Genomic DNA, 7,043 nt, shown 5'->3' on the forward strand with positions numbered 1-7,043 from the left:
CAAAACAATTTAAGTTAAATTCAATAGAATTTTAATGAATTAAAAAATATGAAAACAATTATATTCCGTAAGCTTGAAATTAGTTTAGAAATATTCAAAAGAATTTGATGAAATGCCTGATAATTCAAAGCAAATTAAAAATATTTCAGGACGAATTAAACAACATTTTTGAAATTGTTATTCCCATTAATTGAGTTGAATTGAGTGAATTCGGAAGAATTTACGTAAGTTAAAAAATATTTTAAAACATTCAGGCTAAATGATTATGAATTAATATAAATCTTAAATGAATTCAAATGGAATTCAACAAATATTATTTTCAAATTTTTGAAACCCTACGAAATCCCTAACTTCTTGTAAATAAATTCTATGAAATGCATTATTATTATAGAATTCCGTTAAATCCTATGAAATTTTGCAAATTTCTTGAAAATTCCTTGGAAGTCCTTTGAAATCTCTTGAAATCCCTTGAAATCTTTTGTATTAGCTTGAAACTTTTTAAAGCTTTTGAAAATTCCTTCTAATTAGGAAAAAAACACCCTAAAATCTTTGAAATCCTTTGGAATACTTTTAAATGTTTGAAATTTATTTAAAACTTCTCACATTTTTTTAAAATACTCTATAGTATCGTCGTTGCAGAAATAGCATGACACATCTCATTTTTTTCCATTTTGAGGTTTTAACAGTTTTTAAACTTTAAAAACGTGTGAAATCGACTGGTAGGGTTAGTTTTAGCGTTTGACGCTTGGAACCGTCACTATTGCCGATTTCGTCAGAACAGCACTCATGTGATTTAATGTTATATTTGATATAAGATAAGAATATATTATATAATAATTATTATATAATTATCGCATAATATTATATAATTATATAACTATTATTATAGAATAATATAACAAGTAGAATAAACCATTTTTTGTGCGTCCCGAAAAATGGAGTTAAACGAGTTTTATCATGCTGCTTCCACAACGACGATATTTTAAACTGCTTTGAATCTTTTGAAATCCATATAAGCATTTTAAAGCTCTTCAAAATTCTTTGAAATTTTTTTTAAATACCCTAAAATCTTTTGAAATCTCTTCAAATTGTTGAAATAAATTAAAAATTCGTTGGAAACCTTGGACTCAAATAAAATACTCTAAAATATTTCAAATTCTTCTAAACCTATTTAAACATTTTAAAGCTCGTAAAAATGTTATAGAATTTTTAAAAATCCCCTAAAATCTTTAAAATCGTTTGGAAAATCTTCAAATAGTATAAATCTAGTACAGATTTCTTGAAATTTTTTTTAAGACCCTAAAATCCTTTGAAATCCCTTCAAATGATTGAAACCCGTTGAAAATTGCTTTATATCTTTTTAAATACCCTAATATATTTAAAATACTTTCAAATCTTTTGAAATTCATTGTATTCTCTTGAAACTTTTTAAAGCTTTTTAAATTTGTTTGTAAATTTTAAAAATACCATAAAATCTTTCAATCCTTCTTTTGAATCCCTTATAATTATTTTAATCTATTAAAAATTCCTTGCACTTTTATAAAATACCCTAAAATATTTCAAATACTTTGAACTCAATTAAAAATTCTTAAAGCTCGTCAATATTCCACGGCATTTTTAAAAATACCCTGAAATCTTTTGACACCTTGAAATCCCTTCAAATTGTCGAAATCTATTTAAAGATCCTTGGAATATTTTCAATTAACCTAAAATATCCCTTCAAAATATTTAAATCTATTAAAAATTCCTTGTAGTTTTTTAAAATACCCTAAAATATCTCAAATCTTTTGAAATTCACTGAAACTCTTTAAAGCTCATGAAAATTCCATTGCATTTTTTAAAATACTCACAAATATTTTGAAACCTTTAAAGTCCCTTAAAATGATTAGAATTTATTTTAAAATCCTTGGAATCTTTTCATTTAACCTAAAATATTAGAAATCTATAATGATTGAAAAAGTTTTTAATTTTCTTAGATTCTTTTAAAATACCCTAAAATATTTAAAATCCTTTGGAATCCCTTCAAATTATTGACATCAATTAAAAAATCCTCGGGATGTTTGAAAATGCCTTAAAGTATTTAAAATCCTTTGAAATCTCTTGAAACTTTTTAAGTCTCTTGAAAATTTCATGGAATTAAAAAAAATGTCTTAAAATTCTCTTAAATCATTTGAAATCCCTTCAAATTATTTTAATCTATTAAAAATGTATTGTAAACTTTTAAAGTACCCTAAAATATTTCAAAAGAATTCAGGAAAATTCAGAAATGGATGTAGGCCTGAATTCAATAGCAAGCCCATAGGGCATAGGCATAAGATAATTTATTGAAAGGAAAGTGACTATAAAGTAATTTGCCCTCATTACTCTTGACAGTTGCTTAAAATGTTTTTTATAGAAACTCCCTGACTTTTCCCTTTTTTTTTTTTAAACCCTGACCTTCCCTGATGAACAAAGTTTCCGACTTTTCCTTGATTTGAAGGTTTTCCCTAACCAATGGCCACCCTGGTTCGAGACAGTTTCAAATTAACACGAACTCCTTCTTAAATGTTCCGTCAATTTAACAAAATTAAATTTTTTCCACATGAAAATTGATATTAATCCAACAAGAATATTCTTCCTCCAGAAAAGAGAAATATTTGATCAAAAGGATAGGATCATCTGCCAGAAGTGTGAAGAATGATTCCCACGGACGATAAAAACTGATCGAGTCTCGTATCAAAGTGGAGGAGGAAACTTCAATTCAATAGATATCGTCAGCATTCAGCCGTGTCGCGTTGCGTCGAGGACAATAAATTGGCAATGGTCGAGAAGATGCAAAAATGACGCATCATCGGCCGAGTCAAGAGTGGGACGGACTTTAAACGAACTTTCGACTTTTCGGCACACCCGGTATTTCCGGCGTTGCCAGACTGTTACTAACTGGTATGGTCGAGTAGTAGGGCATTGGCTGAAGGACAAATGGAGGAACTTTGGGTCGAATCGTGCAGGCCCGACTAGGCTAGCCGCTAAAAGCCAAAGGCTAAATAAGGGGAGTTCGGTGGCGATAGTATAGATAGGGGAGTGGGATGGGGTCCAGGGGCATGAGCCATGGGCCAGTGGAGGGGCTACGAAGACGAGGACTCGAGGAGCGGATGGAACGAACGAAGAGCCGGGCATCAGGAATCTGGGCCCCGCCACGTCCTTGGGCCAGTAGTCTCTCTTGTGGCTCACGGTCGTCCCGGCTCAGGGCCCCGAACTCTCCGCACTTCTCTACGTAAGTCCCTGTCCCGTTCTCTCCATCGACCGTACGACGACGCTCGTGGGCAGCCACGCTCCGCGATATTTTAGCGAGGAAGAACCTGCGAAAATCAAATTAAATTACACGTACGGTTTCCGACGCCATCATCTACTGAATCTACTCGGTGGCTCACAAATTGGGCATCACCCGCTAGTTACCTATTTTTTAAAACTGGAATTGTTTCAAAAGTAGTTAAAAAACAGGAACCTTCTGAAAGGAAATCGTTTTCGTTAATAACAGTTTTCATAAACGAATGTTCCAACTGCAATTTTTTTTATCATTAAATTTTGTTGTGTTTAAAAAAATAGCAACCTGATTTTGCAGAGGTTTTAAAACGGAAGCTTTATCAAGAAACCTTATCTGACCAGGAATTGATTTATTTATAGAAAAATTGTGTTCATTACGAGGAAATTCAGCATAAGAAAGCACTGTAATATTCTGTTTCTTATAATGAATGTTCGAAGGAACTTATAATAACGAAAAGATATATCAAGAGTCAAGGATAATTCGCGGATTTTTTATCTTTCGTCGATTGTCTTGAACCTCGTGATAAACGTGATACAACATTTTTAGAAAATTGTGGACTATCGATTTCTGATAAATCACACTAATAATAGCATGAGTTAAGTCTTTGAATAATACTTCAAGTAACTTCAGGCTTTCGCTTCGATATTTTTTGTATAATTTTTTTTCGATTTCCGAGGTTGACGAAAAAGTATAACAAAACCATGCAAGTGTTACACAATGAAGTGAAAGAAAATTTTATATTTAAATTGTTTAAAACATTTTTATTATCAATTTATAATAAAATTTATATAAAAAATTATAAATAATAAATTATATATCAAACAAAAATGTTGAATTTTTGTCCAAAAAGATGACATTTTAACAAAATAGTTAATTATTTAAGAAAATACTTGAAATTTCAACAAAATAGTTGCATTTTTAACCAAAATCTTGAATTCCGAACCTACAAAGATGAATTTTCAAAAAAAAAGGTCCAATTTTGAAACAAAAAAGATAAAACTTCAACTAAAAGCAGATACATTTTCAAAAATATATTTTAATTTTTTATATAAGAGTTGAATTTTAAATAAAAAAAGATACATTTTTAAATCCAGAACGACGCATTTTCAATCCAAAATCTGTTCGCGTCGCGGGCACTTTCTCGTCGCGCACTGCGCGCGCCGCTCGTAAGTTTGAGCGCGCCTAGGGCGCGCGACGGTTCGATACCGCGCTTCGCGCCCGGATATTTATTCTTTGCATTTTTAATGCTTGAATAAAACTTTATCAAACAGATCTTTTTTAGTTCGCAGTATTTTGATGCGTCTTGATATTCCGAATTGTCTACTTAATTAAGTATGGTGAAAGATTAAGTTTTTCAAAGCTCTGTAGGCTTTGAGGTACACATTGTCATCGTGAAACTCGCGCTACGCGCTCGATTTCCGACAGACATTTATAAACAGATTTTGTTGAATCTTTTTTTTTCTCGTAACTTTCGTCTTTTTTCCACACATTTATTTATTTATTTTTTATTTTCAATGTTGTTTTTTTTCACGAATAAAACAAAAAGTACGCCTCCTATCAAGAAGTGATTCTTAACGAAATTGCAGATCTTTTTGAGGATAACAATTTTGGTAATTCAGCTTTGTTTGTATCCTACATAGTTTCACCACAAAATCGAATTTTTGATTTTTCATTATTTTTTGTGCAATCAAAATTTGAATTTTCAATTTTCCAAGAAAATCCAAAAATTTGTTATGATAATCTTGTCGGGCTTTCAAAAATCAAGGTTTTTCTTCTCTTGACTTTTTTCATATCGTTCATTTTTTGGCTTAAAATGTTGATTTTCGGTTGATTTAAAAATGTGTGAAAATTCTATAACTCTGAGAATTTTCTTTCTATCAAAAAGTCATTAGAATAAATTGTTTGTACTTTTTAATACTATAAATATCCGTACATAGAATTTTCAAATTCAGAAAAAAGTGGTCTCAAAAACTTTCAAAATGCGCTCACTTTTTGAATTTTCATCAAAAGTGGCTGGTTAACGAATTCGTCCTTTCTTTTAGGACCTAAAAAAGTGTGCCAAAGATTGATTTAATTCGTTCATTTTTTCGAGAGTTATCGTGTTTACGGACGGACGGCCGGACAGACAGAGAGACGCCATCGTCATAACTTGATTTTCGGATTCAGGAGGTCTCGAAACGTAGAGATCCGTTAAAAAACAGTGGTGTCAAATTTCCGACAATTCTAATACTTTCTCAATTATAAATGATGAGAATGTAAAAAAGTTGAGTTTTCGAACAAAAAAAATTACTAAACAAATTTTCAACAAAATAGTTGACATTTTAACCAAATTGTTCAACTTTCAAGATACAAAGGTTAATTATCAACCAAATGATCGAATTTGGAAACTTTAAAATTGAACTTTTATTTTATCTTTATTAATTAATAATTTATAATAATTAACAATAATAAAATTATTTATGAAAAGTAGATTTCTTTTGGATCTTAAATTAAAATTTTGTAGGAGACACTAAACTCATGATTCGTTCCAATCTACAGAGTTAACTTATGATTGTTTCTTTTCTTATTTAATAAAATGTAATAATCTAAATATATTTGGTTCAGAATCACCCACAATAATTTGTTAAACAATTCATTAATAACTTCATTTAACCTTTTAAGATAATTAAATTCAGCCAAAAACAGTTGTATTTTTAACCAAATAATTAAATTTTTTTAGAAATAATTGAATTTTCAACCAAAAACATTAATTTTTAACTAAAATGCTGAATTTCCTCACTACAAAGACGAATTTTCAACAAATAAATAAAAGGTGTTCAGTCAAGAAACAAAAACAATGTTTATCTAAAATGTTGAGCTTTCAAGAAAAATATTCTGTAATACAATTATATTGTTAACCCAACAAAAGAGGAAACATCAAACCAAGAAGGGTAGTTTTTTATCAAAAGAGACGAATTTTCCACTAAAAAATATCAATTTTGAACCAAAAATGGAAAAGTTACATTTTAAAATTGAAAAAATTAATTTTGAACCAAACAAAAGAGAAATATAAAAAAATAGCTAAAACATGATATTGAAGTGAAGAATAGAATAGTTATATTTTCGATTAAAATAGTTAATTAAAAAATCGAATTTTCAACCAGAGATGAATTTTTAACTAAAATGGTGAAAAAATGAAAATATTTTGTAACAAAGTGGTTTAACCAAGTACTTAAATTTCCAACCAAAGAACATTGATTGTCAACGAAGAATGCAATGTCTCAAACAAAAGATTTTAGTTGGAAATAAAAACAGTTGAGTTTAAAAGATGCATTTTCAACAAAGTAGTTTAATCCACAACCTAAAAGAAGATTAAGCTTCAACCAAACAGTTTAATTTTTATTTAAAAAGATGAATAAAAAAAAGTCGAATTTTCAACCAAAAAAGATTCAAATTCGATTTTCAATACCAAAATATAAATTTCCAACCAAAAAGAATGCCTTTTTAACCAAAAGGTTGAATTTTTAACCAAAAAATGACATTTTTAACTAAAAATATGAAATTTAGGACTAAGCAAATAAAAAAAAAAGATATGGAAATAGAAATGCAAGGCAAATGAATGATTGACACGAATATTATACCAGGTGGGCCCTAAAACTTTTTTTATTACACCATTAAGCCATTTCCCTTTCGGGGTAGGCGTGACTCACTCGGCAGGGGAAAGGAGTAGTGTGTGGAAGGGATAGAGATTTTTCAGATT

General features: G+C 29.6%; 1 protein-coding gene across 3 annotated transcripts in view; it reads right to left on the reverse strand.

Moving 5' to 3' along the window:
• The window catches only part of LOC117178084 (histone acetyltransferase KAT7), a 150,335-nt gene that overhangs the window by 33,069 nt on the left and 110,223 nt on the right, over window positions 1–7,043 (reverse strand). The window lies entirely within an intron of this gene.

Source organism: Belonocnema kinseyi, chromosome 8 (genome assembly GCF_010883055.1).
Source record: "Belonocnema kinseyi isolate 2016_QV_RU_SX_M_011 chromosome 8, B_treatae_v1, whole genome shotgun sequence".
Taxonomy (NCBI): Eukaryota; Metazoa; Arthropoda; class Insecta; order Hymenoptera; family Cynipidae; genus Belonocnema; species Belonocnema kinseyi.